Source organism: Camponotus floridanus, unplaced genomic scaffold (genome assembly GCF_003227725.1).
Source record: "Camponotus floridanus strain SB8 unplaced genomic scaffold, Cflo_v7.5 scaffold89, whole genome shotgun sequence".
Classification (NCBI taxonomy): domain Eukaryota; kingdom Metazoa; phylum Arthropoda; class Insecta; order Hymenoptera; family Formicidae; genus Camponotus; species Camponotus floridanus.
The window spans coordinates 708750-736707 of record NW_020229859.1 but is presented as its reverse complement, the minus strand read 5'-3'; the positions used below and the strand labels follow the sequence as shown (position 1 = coordinate 736707).

At 34.4% G+C, this 27958-nt stretch overlaps 1 long non-coding RNA gene across 1 annotated transcript in view; it reads left to right on the top strand.

Moving 5' to 3' along the window:
• LOC112639757 overlaps window positions 1-27958 on the top strand; it is a 132306-nt gene that overhangs the window by 69333 nt on the left and 35015 nt on the right. The window contains exon 3 of the long non-coding RNA XR_003123660.1: window positions 21000-21150. This is a non-coding gene — a long non-coding RNA (uncharacterized LOC112639757). The remainder of the gene's footprint in view (window positions 1-20999; window positions 21151-27958) is intronic.

Genomic DNA, 27958 nt, shown 5'->3' with positions numbered 1-27958 from the left:
AAAATAAGCTAACGATACAAATATATTTTATTCAAATTAGATGACTTTGACGGAGCAATAATATATATGCAAAATTATAAATATTGTGTGTGTGAATTAAAATAATAAAAGTATAATATTTGTAGGATTAAAATAAGTAAATACGTAAGATTATTCCTGGACAGATGTAGAATTTTAGAGCCATTCGGATATATTCCACATGACTTGTAATAATTATCGGGTAAATTATGTCACATTAATACTGCGGATTAGGAAACTCATTGTTGTCAAGAATTGCTTAAATATCTGCAGGAGAAATGCGTAATTATTTTCACGGGTATGTCTAATTCATAAAAATATAAATATAAAAAATACATTGATAAGCATTCGCTGTTTTCTTTGTCATTGCCGCTCGCAAGAGTCGCTTATTCAAATTCTCGCGACTAGGGACAGACAACAGAAAGGAAAAGGAGAGAAAAGGAAAGAGAGGAGAGAGAAAGAGAGAGCGCGGCGTCTCGATTAAAAGAAATATAAAAATAATTTACGGGCCATCCGCAGAATAATTGTCATCGACGATGTTCCGTGGCACCATGGCGCCACTCGGGCCAATTAGCCGGAGCAATTAAAGAATTACCGTCGTGCCCACGTCTGCAGGTATCCTTTAATTCTGGATTCCGCGGCCACGACCGGCCTGGTTCAAGGCAGGCCGTATGCAACCCCAACGAAGGATGAAAACAGACGATAACGATCTGCCCTATCTCCCTGAGCCACACGTCTGGATTGCATTTATATGTATATTATTATATTTTTCATTTTTTTTTAAGCTTTCAAACTTCGTTCAATCAATCTATATGGTTCTCTCAATGCTGCATAAACTGTCTTGTCAAAATCTTGCATCTTTATTGCAATACGATTTTTTTCTTGATTTTTTTATAGACATCGACATTACAAAATTAATGCAGAAATTGATTGAAGTTTTCTTTTGCGTTAACTAAGAATTTTACGGACAATTTTTCTCATTCTGAATCCCAATGAATTGTAGAAATGTAGCTTTGGTGATGCGGATTTCTTATTAATTCTCTTTTAAGTAGAATATTTAAATTCTGTGGGATATCGTTGAAAAAAGTGTGAGAATGCATATTGAAAAAATCGGTGTTTTTTTATCGGCAAAAGCGAGATAATCTTGTGTAAGTCCGATACGATTCCCGTCCCACTGCGAAATAAAACCGCCGCATTATTCGTTATATCGCCGCCGGCGACGGAGTGTCCCGGCCACGTTGAACTTCAGTCGTCGTTGCTGCGACAAGCTATGAAGACATTTAAGATATTATGCACGGGACGAAATCATAAAGGGACGATTTTACGAATGTTTGCGATTCTCCTCGTGTGTCCTGGCGTCGGTTCTCCATGTTGGTTTCCGTCGTTTCAAGATGCAGTCAGATGAAAATGACCTTGCCCACAGTGACTAAGAAGAGGAAAATGTATTATTAAGAGACTGTAACGTTAGTATTTTATGATAACAGGATATTATTCTGCGCGAATTAATTTATTTTTATCATTTATTATAACACTATACATATAATATTTCTTTGTAAAGTTGTAAAATATAATTATTTTTGATATCGAAGGAGAAGGATTCAAGAAATATGTATTCTAAGCTTTGTGTGAAATATTAAAGCTTTCTCTTATATAAAAAAAATACATATTATAATTTATAGATTATTTATAAAGAAATACGCATTTATAGATTATTTAAAAAGTGAAAATAAATTATTTTTATGTATTTTTAATAAGATTTTAAACTGAAAATGTCATAATGATTAAGTGCTGCATTTGCTGAAGATAAAGGGATTTGGCTTTTTGTAAAAATCAGATAACAATTACTATTACTCTTGACATGTGTTACTTTTGAAAAATCGCTTCTCTTTCAATGTTTTAAAACTCATGTCTGAACATATGCCGAAAGTAAAAGGACCGGTCATTTTATTTTACAAACATATTGTCGTAAAGGATTCTATAAGTATATTCTTGGATTTTTTCTATAGTGAAAAATTAACGAAAACTTTTACAAATAGGTATAGTATAATGCATCAAGTTTTTAATAATTGAAAAAGATAAAAAAATTGCTAATCGATAATAAATTGTTAAATTCGTACCAGAATATGCATTGAAAGAGATTATATTTGTAGATTAAATTTGCATTACTTGCGCATAAAAATTAGAATTTCGAATAAGAAGCATGAAATAAGAATAAAACCGGCTAATTAGCGTAAAGTTCCATAAATAAATAAATAAATAAATAAATAAATATATATATATATATATATATATATATATATATTAAATACGGTTACAATTTTCAATGCTAGTCTGACACTTTTGAAAAGAGAAACGAAAGAATTTTAGAAAAAATAAATTTTTTATTAGTAGTTACGTAGCTCGATCCTGAAGTTACCGAGATCTAAATAGTAAATCAGTCCGTGTTTATGAGCACATAAAATAAAACCAAGGAAAAATCCGAATTCAAAAAAAAAAAAAGAAAACGCCTTTTTACTGCAACCCTTCTCGCGATCCATGAAATGATGGTCGGTTTAACGGGTTTCGCCGTCTCTCGTAAGAGGGAAAAAAAATAGAAGAAATCACACGAACAGCGCAGAAAGTTCTTGGACATACATGAACGTACATCGTAAAAGTATCCGTTAATTAAGAGAGAGGAGTGAGAGGTTTTTACGTTCGAATAATTTCGCGTTAATTACCAAAATTACCGGTACATCGCGATATTATTTAGCCATAAGCATCGATTATACGTTTACGCGTTTACGATTCCGTTTACAAATTTATGGTTTATTTGTATCGCGAAAAAATATTTAACCCGTATACATATTCCTAAAATTGTTAAATATTGAGTATATAAAATAAATCATTAATTCTTCATGTTCCAATTGTTAGTTTAAATTATTATTCGTTGTTTCATCGATTATACGTTTATATGTTATGTTATATGTGATTATATGTTTCATCGATTATACGTTGTTACTTTAAATTATTATTCGTTGTTTCATCGATTATATTGTTTGTTTTATCGATTATATAAATTTAAATAAGAACTTTTGCGTTAAAATTCAATATGAAAAGATTAAAATGTGCCAAAAAAGTTCAAATTTTTCATTTTACTGAATCATATTCAATTACATTCAATTATATATTATTTTTTGCTCTGATTTTTATTTTAAAAAATCATCTAAAATGTGCGTCTCTATGAATATTTCATAGAAAAATATATATATTAACTTAAACATTCTATAAATAATAAGGATAATATAACTTTATCTTCGAAAAACCTCAAATAATTATGAATTTAATAAATTGAATTTGTTAATTTTGGAAAAAAATAATTTTGGCTATTTTGGAGTAGCCTATCATAATTGCATAATTGCAAATAATTTTCTCTCTATAGCTTCTAGATTAACAGTTCGGATCATTTAATTTATAAATCTTTTTTGTGGTTTTTTTTTTATAAAATATCACAGACATGTCTATACAATTTTGAATCAATGAACGAGAGTCCCACCGGAAAAGGATGCAGCAAATTAGAAATTGAAAATAGCGTGAAAGACTCTGACGAAAACAAATTCGCTAAAGCTACGGGGCGTCTATTATATTCACACTACGAATAAACGAGACTAAATTGAAAAAAGCTGCTGGTTTTACAGTATCGATTGATCTTTGGTTTCTTCTAAATGTATGCTCTTTTGTCATTGATTGCAATAGAAAATCTGAATACAATACATTCATGTGAATCTTAGAGAACAAGAGAGACCACCCAATAAGTATCTAAAAAATTTTTCGGCAAAAATAAAAGAGATTTATATGGCAAATAAATAGCGGTTTTTCACAAAGTTGAGACGTTACGCAAACGTTTGTTTTTCAGAAAATTCCGACATCATAATTCATGCTTATAAAATGTAGCAATCGATCTACATGAATGATAATCATACTTCTTTTTTTTTGTTCAATGACTTTCTTATAAAAATTACGAATACACATGCACTTGCATCAGCATCTTGTGCGGTCGAATCTGCAGTAAAATCTTGCTTGTCCTCATGTATATATCATAACAACATGTCATAAAAAAATCAGCTGTTGAATACATAAATTTAAAATCTTGAATTATAAATCAATCAAATCAATCAATTATTTATTCTCGCGACAAGCTCACATTAATAACATTAAATCATGTAGTTTTTCTTATATAAAATTTCTGATACGAACATTAGTGCGAATGCTGTGCGGGCCTCTTAATAATAATAACCCCTATAAAGATCAATATCGGTTCCGGAGGCGAACAAGTGAATGACATTAGCGTGATGTTATCGATATAGCGCGCTATAGAAAATCACTTTTGCTCGAACGAGAGACTATACATTCGACAAAGCGCAGTCCTGAGTACACCCTACTGTGGGTACATGAAAACTATTTCAATCTCTCATATATCGGATATACACTCGTTTTAGATAAAATCTATCTTGCGCTTACTTTATCCATCCATGCTGCTATCGAGTTACATCGATGAAAACAGTCTTGGTGAATTACATCGTGAATTATTGTTTCTATTTTTCACAGAAATCTTCTTTCAAATGCGCAAAATTACCTTTCATAATATAATAATGTCAACTCAACGGAAAGTTATTATTTATCTATTATTTTTGTATACGATAGATGAAGGGAGGTTCTTTTTGTTAAATTATTTTTCAATATAATGCAACAAGATTTTCTTCCGGGAAGAAAATTCATAAATTCTGATTAGTTTCTAATCTCTTTTATTTGTTAGATTTATTCTTTATTATTTATTTTTCTTTACGGAAACATAAAGGAAGAACCACATAAAGAAAAAAGTCCAGTCAGTTGTACTAGTACCTTTCGTTAGGTAAAACTCTTATTTTCCGCTCGGTTAACAGATTATTATAAAGAGATCTTTGCGAGTTAAATGTTGGGACCCATGCAATCCGTGCATTTTCCCATGCATTTTCTTGAATACCTTTTCGTATGTTTCCTTTTTTTTACAGCGGAACAAGTAACATTTTGACAAAAAAAGAGAAAAAGAGAATGAAAGAGCGAGACAGAGGAAGAGAAGGAAGGAAGTAGAGAGAGAAAGTGTATAATCAAGGAAAAATCAAATAATTCTTACCTGCATGTTTTCTTAAAATAAGATACTGCTCCAATGATCAATTTATGGTCAATTATGTTAATTAATGACACAATAAACAAACACGACAAACAACACTATACAAACATTTATGAATCGGAAATAATTAAATTGAGCTATACTGGAGTAGTATTTATGTTTAACGTGTTTGATGTCTGTTTAATTTCGTATTTAACCGTATACATGTGAAACGCAATTTATAACATACATACTTTTAAATCTAGTGGTAAGGATGGAATGACTAGAAAGTTACTTTCTATGTCCTTGATTAAGAATGACAATTTATTGAATTCTAACTTTAAATTTATTGAATTTTAACCTGAACTTTCTTGGAAAAAATGTTATATCTAAAAAAAAGAAAAGATCTCTAAAAAGAAAAAAGAAGAAGACAAATTTATTATCTAGGACCCTTCTTCTTGCACGATGTTTTGTTATGTGTCAAAAGACTAAAAAATAAAAATACATAAGAATAAGAAATAAGAAATAAAAATCGTATATATAGAATCGTATAAATCAGAAAAATATGAACCCTTTAATTATACCCCATTTTCACTTTTTATAATTTTGTAAGATATAAAAAATCTCACAGAAAAACGATTACAACTATTATATTTTCGAAATTATTAAAAAAAAATTATTAAAATTTGCAATATCTCAACCTGCGTGCTAGAAATGTCAGATTAAAATTATCTTCCCGCGATAAAATATGAGAATTTATTTGTTATTAAATTAAAGATATATATGATTTTTCTTAAGATTATTAAAAAAAAATAATATTTTTTATCATATAATATACATTGTTAAGAAAATTTGCGCTTAAAGATTATTCGTAAGATTATATAAGTTTGCATGATGGTGCTATCATGGCGACAATATTTGGCAGAAATATTTTTTAGGAAGGAGGGAATATTGAATTAAAAATTTTATAAATAATGCATTAAGTATCAAACGGTAGGAAAATGTTGCGCTATCGAATATCAAGGAAAATGAAGATTATATTTTTAATTGCTTTTAACTAAAAAGACATTCTCTCTATAATATTCGAGATGCGACGAAACATATAACGAACCGTATCATAGAGATAAACGGAATGAGTACCGATGAGATGTGCGGGTGACAAGCGACAATAATTGTTGCGACAATTACTTTAGGTCGATCAAATTATTGCGCTTCAAGGAAATAAAGATTGATTATATCGCGTGTAGAATGTCTCTTATTTTATGACACTCTATTATGTCGGAAGAGACGGAGAGGAAGAGTGAGAGAAAGAAAGAGAAACTGTCTCTTCAATTATAACCAATTGCTAGAAAGAACTATTCGCTCGCGTCGAGAGCGATCGGCTTCGTTTTATATATCGAGGAATTATTTTCGCAACACAAGAACGTATCCGCGAGGCGATATAAATCTTCGAAAAATCATCGTCGAAGGGCATCCCGTGTCCGACGGCTCTGACCAAGTGCTTTTGCTTCGACACAGAATCCTAAAAAGTGAACGCGCTTCCGAGACGAGAGCGATCTTTCGGGCCAGGTAAACTTATAACGATCTTCTGTCTTCCTTCATCTCTCTCCCATCTCGGAATATAAACTGTTTCTAGGAAGTCGGGAGTCGTATATCTTGCTGAACGACAATGCCACGGTGGAGTCACTCACCTGGCTGGACCTATCTCGATATAGACGAAATCTGCTCCAGGAAGAGAAGATCGGATTGACGTTTTTTTCTTTCTTTTTTTCCAGGTGGTTTCACGATCATGATCGAAGAGGGTGATCTCTCTTTCTTTTATTCTTGGGAGAAGATACGTGATCTATATTTAATGTATTTTTTACTTTATATCTTTTAATACACAATTTTTTCCTCTCCTTTTCTTTCGTCGCTTCTAGTTATAATTAAAAACTATTCAATATTGTTGCTTATTTAAGCAGTACTCAAATAAAAAATCTTCATTTTTCTTGAGTTAATGGTATTTTTTCAAGATTTTTTAATACAATGTGCCACTTTTCAACTGGTTTAATATAACCCGCAATTTATTATCTTATAAATGTCTTTTATAAATAAATTTGTCGCTTCGTATCTTCGTGTTTTGCAAGATTGTTGTACGAACGAAATTACATTCTCTCATAAGATTTTGTAATCATTTTGGCGTCGCTCGTTTTCCTACATTGGCAAGCGTGCAATCTATTTCGAGAGAAGTAGACAGATGATTTCTCTCACACTGACATCACCTAATCGTTACGCAGAGAGATACAATCGCGCGCTGCGAGTCATTAAATCGCAAATCTCCCGCGGAAGCGGAGAGAAAGATAGAACCTCAGATACACAACCTGAGATATTCCTTCTTGATAAACTATAACGATAGTCGCGTCGTTGCTCAACGAAAACCAAAGTGGCGCGAAATTTCTCGATTTCCTTTCCTCGCCGATGCGGGAACGTCGCTGAGAATGTCGGGAATGACTGGCGACTGAACATCCCGGGGCATTTTATCTGGTAGTAAGTATCTTGTCGTCCGGCATTAGTATACCAGCCAGTCATTGGAGGGTGACAGATCCTTATCTAGGAGACACGCCGTCTCACCCGGGCTGACGGTTTCTCGGTCACACCTCCGTTTCGGGATCCATGAATCGCGACGCGTCCCTGCTGGAGATCCCTCATCCAAGATACTTCGTGCTCTTTTTCTCGCCCCGTGCATTCGTAGCTATAATACAGACCATACGGGAGGATGCGATCTCTTTGGCAGGTAGACCAAAAGTTGCGATCCTCGCGACTTTTTATCGAGGGGGGGTCGGATCCGAGACTGCAACATTTTAAACGTCAATCTCGCTGCTTTGCATTCGCCGGAGGAAATTTCGAATCGAAGACGCTTCGAGGTTGTAAAAAGAAGAGACACCTCCTTTAACCTAATGAGTTTTATTCCGAGATCTTTTTGACAAGTCTGTCACTACATGTTAATTCACTGTTCGTGAACTATCTCGCGGCATCGTTCTTAGACGATGCGCTAATCCTTGGCGAACAAGTTGTATCGCGTGCCAGTGTCATCCTTTCGAAGACCTCGGACAAAATATCTCGGCGATCTGATATTCGACTGTCGCTTGAATGTTATATTGATCAATAGAATACATAGTTTAACTTTAGTATTCTTTGATAGATAAGCAATTATGTGTGGAGAAAAGAGTCGTCTTCTTTTAAGCCAAGTCGAGAGATCTTGCTCTTATTTTTAATATTAATTTTCTCACGAAAATTCATGGATTCATTCTAAAGAATTTTGATAAATTTAATGCATCTTAAATATATGTAATGTTTTCTTAAACTGTATCAGTGAATATCAATGATTAAAGATGACAAGATTTCGTGAAAGAGCAACTATTTCACTGATTAATTAAAACGCATTTTCTTCATCTGTCTTATATTTCACTAATTATGATGGTAAAATTTCACTAAAAATATAATTATTATCACTAAGTATTTCTTCTAAATAAAATTTCAATGTTTTTGCAGTGCTACACTTATGAAATCACTATTAATAATAATACATATCTACTTGAAAGAGTAAATGAACAGTTCTAAAATTTATTGTTAGAGAAATTTAAAAAATATAAAGAACTAAAGAGTATAAAAAAAAGAAATTATCAATAAAATTATCAATAAATTAAATCAATAAATTAAATCAGATTAATTTGTCTTAAAGCATCAAGGTAAATTGGATTGAAAATTGAGATTGAAAGTAGAAGAAAGGAATTTTATCTCGAGAGAAAAAATAAACGAGAAAGAAAAACGTTCGCATTTAAATTTTTTCCAGACAATATTATTCTTTAACACTTTTCTTTTATATGACCTGAAATATTTAAAAGCGTTTATTTCGGATTATATGACGAGATTAACTCTACATGTCGCGATAATAATAAATTCTTTCTTGCTGTTTTGCGTGCATAAAATCGGTGAAATTACGCCGATACTAAACGTTCAACTAAAGAATCGTTACCAAAATGTTCGTAATACGGATCGTCGTCGCGAACTCGATCACAATGATTCGCGCGAATCAAGGGTAGGAAGGAAAGGAGAACGAGAATACGATCGCCGCGATCTTAATGACTGCCGAGCCAATCGTACACCGAGAGTCGGCAGTCGGCCGTTTGAATGGAATAATTAGATGATTATCTTTTATTTATCCGCGGCTTTGATCAGCCGCCCTTGCGGCATAAAAGGACGCCATTTGCAATTATCCGAGAGACGAAGGAAGATCGCCCACGGGAGAATGATACCTCTATTATAATCAAGCCTTCCATTACGAGCCACCCTCTCTATTCTACGTGACCTCGACGTTACGGAAGGGAAATATATAAGTAAGATACACTTTTCTCCATTTCCACCCCTTCCTAAAGCATCGCATTGCGCAATAGTATGAAAAATGTACAGATAAAGATTGTATTCAATGAACTTTTATAACGCGAAAAGTTACCTTGCGTGAAGATGCGACCGACAATTAAAGTGTCTTGTCCTTGAGAATTGCAAAAAGACGTAAATAATTTTGAATAATAATTAATTTAAACTTGAAAACTTGATGTAAAATTATTTATTACTATATTTGATGATAAATCAATCACTATAATTCCAGTTGAAAGCTATATAAGCAAAACCTTGTACTATGGAAGAGGCGGAAAGGAAGAGGTCAATTCTGCTGACTATACGTAAAAGCCACGTTTCATTTCGTGATCTCAATTCATCGATCTCGCGATATAAGTAAAGATCTTCCCTTTTGCTACCAAACATCTAAATCACGAGACGACCGGCTGCACCGATTCTATTGATCGAATCACGGAACGCGCTGCGCGGGGGTCCATTATGCGGCTGTTAGAACGAGAAATTGAGCAGCTTTTGGTATAATTTTCTGGAATCTTTAATGTGGTCCAAACACACGAGCGGGGACACGTATCGAGAAAGAGATTCGTGTCGAGTAGGTGGGCCGTTTGATGTCATGGGCCTTATGGTCGACGAACAGTAATGGCGTCTGTCAGGGAAGAAAAGTTTGGGAAAATCGAGCAAACCTAGGATACCTAAGTCGAAAACATGCCGTTGTCATATATTTTTTCGTAAAAAGAAGCGCAGAGATTCTGTATTGACAATAGAAATTTCGCCAGTCTTCGGTAAAGGCATCGTTGTCGTTGGAGTGAAAATGCGAACTAGCCCTTCGAGATGAAAAAGAAAACCACCCAAGCTGCCTCGGCAACAATATCCGCACGAAATTATTGGCCATTGAATCAAGATTGTAGAACGACCTTTAATGGTTCGCAGAGGATGAAAAGTGACTTTCATTATTTTGTGTTGCGTACCTGAGCGCTTCGAATATCATAGATTCGTAGAACTATATTTTGATGTCCCTTCCGGAAAGAGATATTGAAGGCCAATATCCGGGTATATAGAATAGAATCCTTTGACATGGACCGATAATTACATATATAAAATTTCGATTTTATATCTCTTAAGGTGATTCAATGTCGTGAACACAAATGTCACTGATTAAATCCACGACAAGAGAGATTTAAATAATCAAAGAAAGCACTCTTCCTCCGTCTTATATTTCACCAATTAAGATGATAAAATTTCACTGAAAAATATTAGCCATTATCACTAATTGTCTTCTCAAAAAAATTTTTATTGTTTGCAGTACTGCACTAAGAAAAAAAATCTGGTTGCATTAATTAAAAATCTAGGTAGATTCAACCAGTATGTCTGTTGAAAAATAGACGAATCAGAATTCCCTAGGAATTACCAGATGAATATGATTAATTTCTTCCTGTTAAATTTACTAAATTTTCTTGGTAATAATACTAAATTTAAAAAAATGCCATGACTGTGTCTACGTTTAATTAATATAATAAGAATTTTTATAGATCCAACTAGAAAATATTAACCAAATCCTTAAGGCACCTTTTCACGTTGACGCTCGTCGCTTATTTTCAGCGACATCACGTGATTAAAAATAAAGATATCAATTCGTCATTTCTTGTCACGTGATATTTTTTGATGCTGAAAATGAGCATCGAGTGTCTCATGAATTTGCGCCTTTATAGTAAAGTCTATTAAACGTTCCAGTCATAAAAAATCTTAGTCTTATTATGATAATAGAAATTCTTAGTTTAACCAAAATGCTTTTTATCAGATACGTCTTGTTGATACAATCAAACGATTTTTCTTAGTGTATACTTTTATAACTAAAATCACTGTTTTTGTCAGTGATAATATACCGATTTTATTTAACATTCGTATCCTATCTATATCCATCTGTATGTCTTTTGTCGACAGCATTTTCCTTTAATCTTAAAGTATAAAGAAACAAATCTCGAAATAAATATAATGTATTGGCAAGAATAATTGTATAACTGTGTGTTGCAAATGATTCTCTAATTCAACAGGAGGTAAATTGAAGAAATTGGTGCAAAATATTGCACAGTTCTTGTGCAATCGTGAGCAAATATGAGAATTATCCAAGTAAAAATAATCATGAGTGAATTGACGGGAACTATATATCACAAACGTTACATAAGATTTACCATGACATAAAAAACTTTACCAGAATGATGTCAATGTAATTTCTCTAACAATAATAATGTTGCATTGCATCATTACACTAAATATCCTTGTATCTAAGTGACATACACATACATGTAAATATACATATAAATGTATGTATATATGTTATGTATATAACATATATAACATATGTATAAAGAAAATTTGAAGAAAGTTCTTTTTTGGAAAACGTTCTTAACAACTTTCTTCTTTTGCCGCCCTTTTTAATTACCTTTCATTTGTTTATTTTTTAATGGAAAATTTTGACTTCTAAAAATTAATGAGATGTCACACAAGAAATTATTGAAATCAGAAATTTTCTTGTTCTTGTGGAGGAGCTTCAAACTAAAAAAGATCTTTATGATAAAATACATTTGGAAAAAAAAGAGCGAGGACATTTTTTTATCGAGAGACAATGATAAATGAGCGACTAATTAAGATCGTAAATTATGAAAAATGTAAAATTATTATTATACGCTATAAAATGTTTATAATTTACGATTGTCGATCTTGCATCTGTGGAAATGCAATAGAGAAGTAAGATTTGTTGCCTTGTTTTTTTAACGGTAGAAGACCGAAAACTTTTTTGGAAAAATGTTTCAATAGTCTTACATTGTAAAATAAAAAAGGAACAAAAGAAGAAACACAAAATGTTTGAAGTTAAATGTGCATACACTTGTCTGTAAAGACGGAAACTACAATTGAACTGAAATTATAAATGAAATTACAATTGAAGAAAAGTAATTACTTCTATAATTTATTACTTCGTTGAAAAAATCTAATGAGCCTTTCCGATAAAAATGCACTGGCAGGCATATTTTCTTCTTCCCTAATCATGCAGTCTTATTTTTTATTTGCAAACGAGATAAAAAAGGAGAAAAAAAATATTATGGAAACTAAAGCAAACGCAATCGTCTATTTTTTAATTCTATTTTTCGAGAATATAGAATCAACTTAAAATTGTGCAAAAATAATGAATGACAGCAATTACATTTCTTTAGCAGATAATTCAGCACACAGAAAAAAAAGTGTCAAATCAAAACTTATATACTTAAATTAACGTGTTCATTGTTTCGTATATATGCAACAATTTATAATCTTCTTGGAAGAATTTAATAATTTTAAATTTCAATAATATTATAGTCTTATTTTAATATTGTAATTGTCACCTTAAGAATATATAATTATTTAATTCTACTTTAAGAAAATTATAATCTTCGATTTAAAAATGTTATTTTCTATTTAACATTGCTTCTTTTTCATTCAAGAAAATTAAATCTTAAATTATAAGGATATATTTTTCTTGATTGAACTATATAAAATGGCTTTATTCAAGTAAACAATTATTCAAGCAATTATATTTTTCTTAAATTAACACGATATAATCTCATTTCAAGATTTCCACGTTAAAACTAAATATATTTTCAACAAAATTTCAAACAAAAATGTCCTTTTTTTCTGTGCATGATTGAAGAAAAATAATCATTAGGATTTGTCCTGCGTTATTTTACGATAGGACTTTAGGATCTTTTCCGACTACATCTTCTCTGGGATGACGTTTATCGGTAATTTCATGTTCTCACGTAGAAGAAGAAAAATTCCCGAGGTCTCGTCTCTATTGAAAGATTTCAGAAATTCTGCTGATAGAATTCGAGCAGGACATTTATTCGATAATCGAGGTGACGTCTGCCTAACTGGAATTTATGAAGGTCCAGTTAAAAATCATCGAGTTTGCAATGCTCGAGACAAACATCGGGGAGCAAGCGCACCGAAGTACACTGCGCGACAACGATTCGTTCCGGGGCCCCTTTCTCGCGGGGCAAGGGGAGCGTAGAAGTGACCAATCAGCTGGCAGCGTGGCAGTGACTGATTGGTTAGAGGCTACGCTCCCCTTGCCCCGCGAGAGGGACCACGGAACGAATCGTTGTCGCGGAGTGTACCTTTACCGCAACCATCATCAGCATCAATACCACCGGCACCGGTCTTTGCACCAGCTAAATCATTAGACGCTCGAAAGCACGTGCCCCCCGCGGTTAGCATTAGTTCATCTGTCTCTGGTTCGCTTCACAGCCGTTCTCCTTCTCGAACGCGTCCTTCTTCCCTTCCCTCTTCCCTCCTCCACTTTTCTCTTCCTCTTTCTCTCGTGGACCTCTCGATTCTTCATTGCTCACCCGTTTCCTCCCCTCGTTCTTCATCTCGTTCTTCGTCATTTCTTTCTTTTTCCCTGTTCGCTGTATCTCGCGCTCTCTCCCTCCATCCTTTCCTCCTCTCGTCTCCGTTATCACGTCTTTCTCTTCTTCTGGCTGTCCCTCTTACGCTCTTCTATTCTCATATACGAGGTTTCGAAGGAGGGTTTCGGCCGCTTAATATATGAATCTCACGCATCGAACCCCACGGCACACCGCGGGATACAGCGAACGACATGTGTTTCTCTACTCTCTCGGGGTCTCTTCTACCCTTCTCCTTCTCCCTCTTTTTCTCCACCCGGACGTCTTTTTTTCCTTCGGCCCATCCTGCGCGAATTTCTGTCGCGCTTCTCTTCTTGACCAAGCCGCGCTGTTCTTATTTTATGGGCATCGTTCGGAAAATCGAATGCGGTGCTGAGTACCGGAAGCGATTGCTCATTGTGAACACGATCAACACTTTATAGTATGGCGCAGCGCTATATTTTCCATAAACATATCAAAATAGGATAGGAAACCGCTAAAGTTTACTTGGCCACTGAAACATAATAATGTAATAAATTATTGAATTATATTAATACAAATTTGTCGAGTTTTTTTTTATATTTTTTTAAATTTATAAATATAGATATTTTTTGAAACAGTTTTTATATAGCTTTTATGTAAAAACGAAATTTTAATGAGAAATTTCTTCTGTGAAAAACGATAGACAAAACACACACAAATTAATCAATAAAATTATTAATTTATTCATATCTATAAATATTGATAAATTTCAATTGATCATATTTCAAATTTCAAGTTATATCGAGACTATATCAGTTTTAATGCTTTCGTTTACAATTTTAGCAAGATCTGATCTCGTTTTCAAGTTATTTAGATCTGTTTGCCGATAAATTATTCTCTGCTTGATGAAGAAATGTTTGAGTTAAAAAATAAATCATACCTAGTGCGATGGATGAAATTTTGAACAATAATGCTCAGAATATTTTGCACGGTTGGGAGTCGAAATAATTAGAGAAACATCTGGCTGGCACGAGGCAACGTAATCTCTTTTTCATGGTTGTCAGAGAACAGTAAAATCAATGGAAAAATGCAATCTTTATAGAAAATAAAAATTTTATTTTAGTCGATTTATCTTCTTCTCGCTTCTTTCAGGATTCATTCATGTTTGTATGCGAGTTTTTGTGTATCGGCTATTTTGCACATTACATGCTTGCACTGAAAACAGAACGAAGGACTTTCTTTATACATAACTAAAAATTTTGATTAATTTTGATTAATAATAATAGATTTATTTTTTGTCACAAATAATGAGCTGTAATTTATTATAAAATATAATCTTTATTGTACATGTAAAAATTAATGTAATAACTACAAGATAGAGATGGTTCTGTATTAAATCAATAAGGAAAATATTATTTCGTATTTAAATTGTATTATTTTAATAACATTTGTTATTAAAGTCGCAATTATTTACATGCATAATATTGATTAACGATATTTATAGCCTCATATTTTACGTTATTTTTCAATGAATATTTATTAAGACTGAGGCAACATAGATTCGCGCCGCTAACGGACACGAAATGCATCCAGATCTTACGCATGTATCGTTTATATCGTGACACGTGTAATCTCGCTTCTCCGCTATTAAAGCAAACATCACATTAGGCAGGGAAATGTCAAGCCTACTTACGTCGCGCCGTTGTACGTGCATCTGTAACAAATGCGAGGCGATATGAAATAATAAGCCTATTAGTCACAGGATCAGGGAGGGGATCCAGGCTTAACACAACTTAGGTCAACGATAGTCCAACTCTTTCTCTCTCTCTCTCTCTCTCTCTCTTTTTCTCTTTCTCTCTCGCTATTCGTTTTCTTTCTCTCGGATGTATCATTCCGCTAGTATCTTGTCTGCGTATCGTGCGTGCTGCGTTCATGTTTCCACGGCCGAGTCCCGAACAGTATTCACGCGAGGATTTATGGTGCGTCCACTCATTCATAAAAATATTATTCAAATTTAGACTGTCTAGACTGCACGATGAGGAGCTGGACCGCTGCCTCACGAGGGAGGATGAAGGTGCCGGAGATCATCGAGATGCCGAGAGTGGCTTATCGCATCTGTACTTATTTCATTGATGACTTGAAATCTTACTCGATCTATTCTTAATTTCCGATGGAATCTTTGACTCTTGAAAAGAATTTCATTTCAACGAATTTAAAAGAATAACGTCTTGTTATATAAAATGAAAAAAATGTTTCTCAATATCGTATAATTTTAATTTTTAAGAAATTCTTACGAAAATAGACTTCATGAAAATATCTAGTGTTTAAAAAATTAGCAATTAGATTAATCTATAATTCTTAAGTAACGTTATTCTTTCTATGTTTATCCTTTAACTAGTACACTATAAGTTCCGTTGTAAACGTTATAATTATTGAAAAATCTTTTTCTTTCGAAATATATATTTGCTTTAAATTTTTATGATTAAAATGTTTGATAAAAAATTATTACGGAAATAAATGTCCTTTTTCCCATATTGAAATTCTTATTACACATATTAAATTAAATTATACAATTATTTATTTCAATATCTGCATATATAAAAAAATATGTATAATATTTCTCAAGATTACATAAACATTTATTTAAAATTAATATAAGTATACGAAAATAACACATTATTGATCATTCTCGCTTGCAGAAAATGTGCATCCATTTTTGCGCAAGACATTTCTCGCGCCCTTTCGAACGACGGTATCTCGTTGTATCGCCCACGCTTTACATCTTGATTCGCGAGTGTTACTCTCCATAAATAACGCTCTCGTCCACCTTTCTCACTGAATTTTATCGCCAACCAGCGATATGACGTGAAGCGAAAATTTAATGGCTAACCAGGCTGTACATCCTTCGAAAATAATAGTCGAGAAATTGCGAATATCTCACACAGTCTCAATTCATTTCGATCTTGAAGGATCTTGAAATAAATAAATAATACATATATATTACAAAATTGTTTTCATTATCTTCGACAAGAAATTATTTTAATAATTATTTTAATAATTTAGAACAACAACAGAATTATTTTAATAAAATTTAGGACAATAATTTATCCTTCGTTCGAAGTTTTGTGACAAGTGACAAGTATTATTTCGAAACATTTATTTATGCAGAATTCGCATCTTTTTCTTGCCGCGTGGAATAGTTGAATGACAATGCAATTAATACATTTAAAAAAGGAAGGAATGAAACGTAAACGAGAAGTCGAACGGAAGCAGAAACGAAGCAGAAAGCAAGGAAAGAGAGGGAATTAGCGAGCGGGAATCATGGTGAGCGGGCGTGTGCGATCTGCAAAAGCCCTACGGGTCACTAAACTAAACCAATGAGACCGTGCTGGGATTAAATAATTCATGCTGGGAGCGTAATCCGCAAATTTGTTTAGGATTACGAACGCTCACCGCATTTTAGCTTTACGCCGCGTGCGGTCAAACAATGGCTATCTTTCACCGGTGTCACTGTTTTCCGTATCTTAATATCTCCATTTAAAATGTCTGTTCAAAATGGATTCATTACCTGGATGGATGAATGCTAAATATTATTTTCATGACAAATGCGTTTCCGTTTCGTGGTATCGAATGCTAAATTATCACACTCTGATACATTAAAAGCGATTCTTCCACAATTTTGACTATTCTATTTCTCGAAAATTTGATTAATTATTCAAAATGATAATATTTAATGTACGCGTGCTGTCAAAAAATTCCATTAATCTTAAAATTGGAATATCTAATATTTTAAATATCGCAAGAGTTTTAAAATTATCATATGATATTATTGTCATATCAATATTTTTTTTGCGCGCGTTAATGCGATATTTTTTTACGTCAATTTAATATATATTTTTTTATTCTTTCACAATTTTGACTATCCTATTTCTCGAAAATTTGATTAATTATTCAAAATGATAATATTTAATGTATGCGTGCTGTCAAAAAATTCCGTTAATCTTAAAATTCGGATATCTAATATTTTAAATACCGCAAGAGTCTTAAAATTATCATATGATATTATTGTTATGTCAATGTTTTTTTTTGCGCGCGTCAACACGATATTTTTTTACATCAATTTAATATATATTTTTTTATTCTTTCACAATTTTGACTATCCTATTTCTCGAAAATTTGATTAATTATTAAAAATGATAATATTTAATGTACGCGTGCTGTCAAAAAATTCCGTTAATCTTAAAATTCGGATATCTAATATTTTAAATACCGCAAGAATCTTAAAATTATCATATGATATTATTGTCATGTCAATGTTTTTTTTGCGCGCGTCAACACGATATTTTTTTACATCAATTTAATATATATTTTTTTATTCTTTCACAATTTTGACTATTCTATTTCTCGAAAATTTGATTAATTATTTAAAATGATAATATTTAATGTACGCGTGCTGTCAAAAAATTCCGTTAATCTTAAAATTCGAATATCTAATATTTTAAATACCGCAAGAGTCTTAAAATTATCATATGATATTATTGTCATATCAATATGCTTTTTTTGCACGCGTTAACGCAATATTTTTTACGTCAATTTAATATATATTTTTTAAAATTGTAATGCTCCGTCGCGGGGATTAATTGCGTATCGATGGTGGCCGTCGAGGCAACATTAGATTTGTCAATTCGGCTAATGCTTCGAAAACGGGGCGCGAAAGGGCAACACACGCGGAAACACGGGGGGTACGTCGGACGACATACGGAGGGCACGATGTCCTACATATTCTGCGTGTTCGTTGCTTAACATCGGGTGCGGCCGACATCGGTTCTTTGGTAATGAATAAAGGCGAGATGGGGGGTCCCCCGGCCCTTTTACTTTATCCTGGTGACTCTGAAGGAAGGGGAGAGGGCTAAAAACTAGGCGTCCTATTCGGGAACGGAAACGCAAGTGCTAAATGCGTAATGATCGCTAAACGAAACCACCCCGAGTTTCTAAAGTTGATATACATACATATATTCCTCCACTCCGATGAATGCTTACCCTCTGTCGTAGCCGTTAGGATGACTTTCGACGTTTTCTTTAATTGTCTGCAAAAAAGGAATTTGTAAAACATTAAAAACATAAGAAAATTATATATCCTTTTAAAAACAAAATTATAATCATATATTATATTTTGAACAATTCAATGGACATCGATTGTCCATAAACCATTCTAGACTCACACACAATCTATTAAGAAAAGAAGCTTGGGAGGCTTACATCACACTCAAAAAAATTCAAATTTTGCAAAATTCTTTTCGTAACAGGCTTAATCTATAGATTTTCGTTTGCACATGAGCAGGAATCAGGAAGGGAGCAACAAATTAGCAACAAAAAAGCACTAAATTTATATATAAATTTTATTCGATTGTGCTGAACTGTGCCAGCTTAATAGACGTTCTCCTGGATCCGCTTCATGAGCGATTCATTTGACAGCTAGATCCAAGAATCAGACTCTCTTGACGAGAACGTCGGCTTGGAGCAACCAGGTGGTCGCGTTGTTTGCGCGCAATCGTGCCCGACAAGGCCCGAATACCCGGCTGAAAAGGGAAAGGGAAAAAACGGACGAAATCATCGAGTCGGCTGTTAAAATTATAGAGCGAGAACAGGCGTCGCGATGCCTCCCAGAGCGAGGCGGTATTCAGTCGCGGGGAACCCCCGCGAAGAACCGCGACAATGCGCCCGCCACGCGAGAGACAGAGAGAGGGAGAGACCTCCTTGTTCCCCGCTATATACTTGCCCCCCTATCTTAATCCCATTCGCGGGGGGTCCTCGTTCGTACGCTACTGGTCATTCGTTTGACGAACGTTTGTACACGATCGCGCGAATTGCGATCTAGCGTGTACGCGCCTAATCATGTGGGAGCGAGTCCTGTTGATCTCCTTTCGGGTGATTCGGAATCGATTAGATCCACAAGAAGACTGATATGATTCTCTTTTCCCCTTTTTTTTATTTTGTGTTATAGGTAAAATTATAATCTCTGTAATCTTTTATCTTTCACAGAACATCGAGTCGATAATTAATGTGGTGGTTAGATGTATATCTATTAAATTTTCCTTCTCTGGATGCTACTGGTCATTAATTTGACATGAACATTTGTATACAATCGTGCGAACTTCAATCTAACGTGTCTCCGATTAATCATGCGGTAGCAAATCCTGTTGCTCTCTCCTCGAATATTTCAGACTTGATTAAACCTAAGATTGATATAGTCTCTCTCTTCTTTTATTTATATTATAGATAAAATTATAATCTCTATAATCTTTCTTGTCTGGAATATTAAATCGTTAGTCAAATGCGCGATAATTAAATTTATCAAATGGCATTCAGTAGATTCATTAAATTTTTCTTCTCACAATATCAGATCAGAAAAACTAAATGCGTTACATCATTCAAGTACTTCGAAAAAATTTCTTACCGATATGTGACGAGAAAAAAATTAATTTTGCACTTATCTAACATTCATTTAAAGTCGTAAAAATAATAATAGCAAAATAATATTGCCTGACCGAAACCGCATATGTCTTTTGTAGAAACGTTTCTCCGTCGACGAACGGATTCACTTTCACCCTTTCCTGCGGGATCGTTAACGAAATTGCAGAGAACATACTCAATGTCGATGCGATGTGGCACGTTTGGTCGTGGGAGCCCCCCCGCGAACAACCGCGACAATGAACACCCGTTCGCGGGGGGTCCGTCTACGGGTGCTGCCGGGTATTCGCTCGACGGTGGGCGCACTTCCGACTTCTCGTGTATGTTAGTGTCACTGGACCACCGTGAACAGAGAGAAATGGCGAACTATCTTGATATGAAATGTTTAATACACTTGTACCATATATTAGAATATAATTTATCTCTCACAGTAACGTGTACGAGTTGTAACGAGTTACACTGGGATAGATTGGCGACACCGTAATCTTGTACTTAAAGTTTCTGAATGAATGAAAATCACTCTCACTTATAAATCTTGAATTAAATTTTAATCAAGCATAATATTCAAGAATCAATACACGATGTAATTTCAGGTAGATGCAATACACAAGGAGATTGATCGGTGGAGATGTTTCTTGCTCGAAGATTTCTGTATTGATGCACTAGCAACCATAATGGGGAAGATAACGCACACCTAATAGTAAAGCAGAAGGACTATAAAGGCACATCAGTCTATTTTCCAAGGTAAACCACTTGTTGCTTTCATACTTTAAGGTCCATAAAACGAAAAATTCTAAGAAAGAAATTCTAAAGAAATAATTAAGAATATTCGTCAAATTATATCATCAAAATTACCAAAATCCAGTTACTCATGATGATCAATTGATAAATATATGATCTTAAATATCTAGTTTTTGTGTATAGATCACCATTCAGTAGCAAAATTTTGCTACAAGATATTTGCTGATAATTAAAAATTTTATATGCGCGAAGATAGATTTAGAAAAATTTAATAAATCAGTTGAAACGATACATATAACACTAAAATAATCACAAAAAACCTAAATGTGTATTTAAAAAAATGTTAAAAAGTCTCAAATCAACCTCAATTAATTTTTTTTAATCCTAGAATTATTACAACCTATCTTGCTATAAAACAAATAAATGACACTTGTAAAAAATTAAAATAACGCGCAAAATAATATTCAATGATACATCTTAATTCAAATTCAATATATGTATACATATATTTAATATATGATATAATATAAAATAATAATAACGAACAGGGAGGAAGCAAAGGGAGGAAAGAAATGTTGGAAGACAGTACTCGTCGCCTCGACGCGCTTTATTATTAGGCCACTATTGAGGCTGCCAATCGACGCGGAAATTAATACGCGAGGAAAGAGCCTCTCGTTCGAGCCCTTTAGACTTTGTCCGTCCGCTCTTTACGTCTCGTCGTTTCGCGCGAGCTTAAAAGCGCGGAAACGCGTGCCTTTATTTCGAAGGACTCGCGCCCTCGAGTGGTACTCCGTTCCCTGTCGAGAGTATTGCACTCGACTCCAAACGCGCACGAGGCCAGATGTTTTCAAGTACTCCGATACTCTTTCGTGCAGCACGCGCTAAAAGTTGGCGCTTCCCAAAAGCTGTTTCGACTCGCGACATCAACGACCGCGTCGTCGCCCTTTGAAAAGGGCAGGGTAAATAGCAGCCTTTCGCTACATCTCGAGAGGAGGGAGACTTGAATTATTATTGCATCCTCCTTCCTAGAATTCTTCGATTTTCTCACCTCTTTTAATCAATCTGGGTTATTTGGATACAATCGTTACTTTGGAAAATGGAAGGGTGGGTAAATTAGGAATTTTCGCGTTATTTTTGATCCTCTGCTTCAGATTTATATATATATAATATAACCGGTTACGACGCTGCGAGATCATCACACGTGATACCGTCGAATCGATTTGTGCGGGGTACAATCGAGCGAAGATAGAGAAAGACAGAGATGATTTCTCACGGCATCTAATGCGCGTACGAATTCATCGAGAGAGGCCGCGGTCCATTTCCAGCGCGGTGGGTCCGGCGAAGATCGAAGCACGATGACTTAAAGCGTCTTCGAGTGAAACTCATCTGTTCATTCGCCGGGCAACAATGCCGCGATACAATGATACACACTCTTCCACGAGCGATTTCTTCTTTTTGTCCGGGGCTCTCTTTTACCGCGCCGAATAGAATCGAGCGGTGTCTGATGATACGCGTGTATACTAATCGGGATAACAAACGTGCCGCTTTACGGAGAGAATTTATTTTATATCTTTCCGAGCCGAAATATACAGATCAAGCGTGACAAGTGACATTATCACTTGTATTATTCCGATTTCAGAAAGATTTCGTATCTCTTTAAATATTAATTTATTAAATTGCCGATTGGTATAATTTATATATATTTATATGTGTGCGATTTTTGCACGAGATCTTGCTAGACAAATGTTTGAAATAATGGTTAAATCATGGAGAAGGGGATGCTTTTGTATGCTAGATATGTAGAATGTACCTCTGAGATAGACACAAATTTTTTTCGAAATTTTCTAAATTAATTTTCACGATTGCAATTAATTTGTATTTTTTTATCATCAATCTAAAGCCTTCTATTACACATTTTAATTATTCTTAATATTTATTAATATATCTGTGGAATAATATATTATTTTTACATAAAAAATATATAATTTTATAACTTAAAGAATATTAAATATTTTATAAAAGTATTGTATTGTATAAAAAAATCTTATATTTATATTATATTCTCTTTTCGTCTTTTCATTCCACTATTTGGCTGTCAACGTACATTGTAACATAATATATATAACATAAATTGTACAGGAGAGATTGATAAAAAATGACAAAATTAAACAGTTTTTCTTTAAATTTATCAAATAATAAATCTTCTTTTCTCCTTGACAAAAAATAAAAAATCGAGGTATAAATTAAGAGGATAACGGACGATAACATCACGTTTAGAAAATAAAATGTTCAAGCAATTCATTATTTACAGCATCGTACATCTTTTTGTTACTATCCCAGAAGCGACAATACACTTTCATGTACAGATAAGAATTTATTGTTATACCCTGGTCCTTCGAAGCTACATATTTTCCATCTCGGAAGGAACTTAGGGCGCAATAAAGCGAGCCATAAATCCCTCTATGGAATTACCCCTTTATCGATGTTCTCTTCGCTACAAAACGCGACTGAGAACATCGAAATCGTGAGTGTCCTTTTTGGAAGTGACGCGTAAATTACTTTTATCCGTCGTGTTTCGATTGTTAACCGAACATATACCTGTCTATCAAAAATAATATAGAACGTATTAATCTATTATCTTTTTTTATCTTTTTTTGTTTGATATATCTCAACCAAGTCAACAGCCGTTTTCTCTAACAACGTTTTCTGAAATTTGCACAAAGATTTATGAAAAGAGAAGAGAATGAAACAATTGCTAAATCGCGATTAGTTTGGATAATCAAACAATGATAATTGTCATATTATTTATATTTGATTTTTTATACATAAATTATACATAAATTTGTATTCTCTCTATCTAGTTAATATAGATGATATTTTTTTAAATAAATACGAATACACAAAATAAATTCGCGAATTACTTTGAAATTTGTGAAATTTAAAAAGAAAAACATTATCTATATTATACTGTGACTTTGTCGCCTATTGAAAAACTCTCATTCGTGACATCGATGAGTTCGCATTTAAAAAATCCGGTTCTCTCTGATATCAAGTCACCCACTACTCATGATGCTTGTGTTCGCAATCATGCAATGATGATGCATATGCGCGATTCACACTTAATCGATGCTTTTTGAGGAATCTATCGAGCGGAATATATCAAAGATTTATTCAAAAGATTTATTTTCATATGAAAAGTTTATTAATATAGCTGTGATTGACGACGAGGACGATGATAATGATGATGAAATCGCGCCAAGATTATTCACACGTGACTTCTTGTCATCGTATTAGACAGTTTAAAAAGAATTTAAAAGATATTATAAAGATTTATATAAGGTAATATAGATAGAATAGTTAATATAAAAATGTATAGAGTAATTAAGTAATATAAAAACATTAATGACTCTTTAGATATATTTTAACATTGACTTTTTAATTCTCTCCAATATTCTAATGTTCTTTCTTCCTTCCCGAAAATATTTAATTCTAAGAATTTTTTCGGCAGACTTTCAACTGTCAACACTGAACATTCAATAGACAATGGTTCTCGGGTAACCTTCCAATAAAAATCCAAATTAGAGGCATGCGCCCAATATAGTTATGTGTGAAGGCCAATAGATACAAAGATTTTTTTTTTATCAATTGGTCATTGACATTGGTCATTAATAATAAGTATTAACAATAAATAAAATCACAAAGGCTTTTTTAGAAAACGTCTCATAAAAATTTTACCAGTAATAAATCAACCAATAAATCTTGGAAAATTATTTTATAGGAGATCCATTCGTGTAAATAAGAAGAGAAACCTCCGTGAATGCGTCATTTACGTCCAGACAATACTCGACGAATTAGAATTATTTCTCTAATAAAACCGTGGCAGGTGCTGACATAATTATTTGAGAACGAGAGCTGATGGGTACCAAATGAGAATGCAAAAGTAGGATCGTGACTCGCGTAATAATCTCCCCGAACGGTGTCGTTAGTTTCTTCGTCTCGTTCTCCGACGTTGCACAGGTGAAAGAGCAAGAGACTCTTGTAAAGTCGATTGTCGAGTTCCCGCCCAGCGACTCCTTGGCCAATCGGAAGCGCATGCTTGCTCCCGGTCTCGATTCCTTTTTTACTCTTTAACAGTTACACCAGAGTAGTTTTCTCGTCTCAACGCCATCTTAGCCGGCCGGACATTATTGTCCGGTCTCATTGATTATTCCTCGGAATCCATGACGTCGTCATTTGACGAGAATCCTTATTCACGAGACTTTTTCTCTCTCGATTTTAACTCGATCTTTTGCCTTGCAACGCGCTCCTCCAAGTATTATTCGATCGCTGAGGAATTTTTGAAATTTTCTCAATTTGCATAACGGGGCTCAAGACATTCCTCTCGTCCCACTCTATAAAATGTGCAAAGCGATATTGGTGTAATGAAAAAATCGTCATGTTTAATTATCGAATTATCGCGCTGTCGTTTAATGCATGCCGATTTTTTTAACTGAATTATGCTTAATTACATCGATTAACGCACGCTCGAGTTTCCGCCGCATATCACGTATTTAATTAAAGCGCCTGATGAAATTATACGATTATTATATTGCGAGTAAAAATAACGTTCTCAAGAAGATCGCATAAAATATGAGATTTATACAGCACGGCATTTACGTTCTTCACGGTTGTTATTTTGCCTTCTCAGAAGTTTTTTGGATCTCGATACGAAAATTTTACGACCCAGTTGATACATCTATACTGGTCATCCAATTACATATTCCCCATTTAATTTGTTCATTCATCTTATTGCAAGAAATGCCAAAAGATTGTAATGGAATAAGATAAGATATAGAATAGATAAGATATAGAAAAAGAAGAAAATAATTCCAATTTATATTAAAACATTTATTCCATCATATTAACTCGCGAGATGTGATCTTAATATTCATGAAGCGCATGATGATTATTTTCCACGCGAGTAGATGGTTTTAAATCATCGTCTTATTTTATTTTACGAAACGGGACATGTCATTATGTATCCTCCGTTCCGTTATCTTTAAGTTATCACACTTTTCAATTTATTAATGCAATCTTACATACATATGTATGTTTATCTTGAAAGTGGTCCATGCGATCCTCTAGAGAAGCAGTCGGACTTTCTTTGAAAAAAAAAAAAAAAAAAAAAAAAAAATTCTCTCTAAACGTATATTCCTATTTCTTAAATAAAGAGATTGAAATGCCCCGTCTACTAAAGCGCGTGCACCTCCTCGAACACGCGCACAACGGGCTTACATGTCTCCTCTCCCCGCCGAGGGCAACGGGACCCTCGTAACGCGCACTTACATCGTGAGAAAGATCTCGGTGCTCGCCATCGCGGCCTGTAATTTGCACTTCCGTTCTCATACGAGGTCGTACAATGTGCTCCGAAGACGACGGCCACGACGGGACGCAGGAGAGAAAGGCGGGCCGGAAGCCCGCAGGAATCGGAAGGGGGATTGAAGGCCCCCAGCGAACTGCCGCTCTCATCAGGTGTTCCGAATTTCGACTTCCCGGACCCCGCGACTTTATTGAGGGGTAACCCGATGCCCCTGGTGACGCAGGTGCGTCGGAACAATCGCGCGTCCGCCAAAGAAAGAGAGTCGGTCTAAATCGTCGCGAAATGGGATCGCGAGGCGACTTCTAGCGATCGAGGAGGGGAATGCCCCGATCTCCCATTCTCTCGGCGACATCGCCGGAGAATCGGAACGATTTCTTGCACCTCGCCGAGAGAGCGAATGCCTCAACGACCGTGTTTTGGTCTCTCCAACGTACTCCTCGTCGCACGTGCTCCGTCACACATTGTGCTCTCCTTTGTACCGGATCGCTTATTGAGAGGCATGGGATATGTGTGCTAGGTGAGTTTCTCCGTCTAACGAGGTGACTTCGGACTATTAATAGCGGCGACTGAAAGATGACTGACAGACACGTATGGAATTTTCATAAATTATTACGTTAATGCGGGAAAATAATTTCTTAAAATATTTCTTATGGATACATTGTTCGAGAAAAGGTAATAGATATTAGTTATCAAATTTTTGAACAACTTTTTTTAATTATTTTAATAAAATACAAGCTTTTAATTATGGGACAGATTGGTTTTCGATAAACATTTTTTTAATATTGAGGTTCATTTAAATGACTAATTTGTCTGTACTGTTGGTAAATATCTCTATTAATGAATTATATATATTTAAGTCGGAAGAGAGTAAGGCTTCTTTCCTGTGCAATTTGCGCGATATTAATAAAAGCGAAAGATTCTCTCGCCTTCTATATTTATCGGGTTCATCTGTATGTGTAGTCTCGAGGTGGTATTTAGATTTGTTTAACAACGGAGACCAACGGATCCTTTGACGGATTCGTTCCTCGTGCGCTTCTGGTACTCAAAGAATTCGTTCCCTGCTTTTGCGCGCGCACCTTTTCTCGCATACCGTTAGTCGGTTCTAAAGGGAGAGAAGGTGGGTATATTAAATTCCATGATATACTTGTCAAAACGTATGCGTGAGTGTTTATGTGTGTATGTGCTAGTGTTACTTCGGGAGCCACTGTGCTGAAAACCCTTCGGAGACACCGTCTCCGCCACATATTACGAGACACCCTCCTTCCTTCGCCCAACCTACTCTTTTCATCCTTGACTTCGCGGGGTACAAAACCTACTGCGAAGCCGCGTAGCGCCTAATAACGCATATTAGCTTTGTCATTCATGACTTCAAAGCGATTTGATTTTAACAGACTTGCGAAAAATGCCGTTTCCGCGAACATTCGATTTAATTAATTGCTAGGACGCTATAAT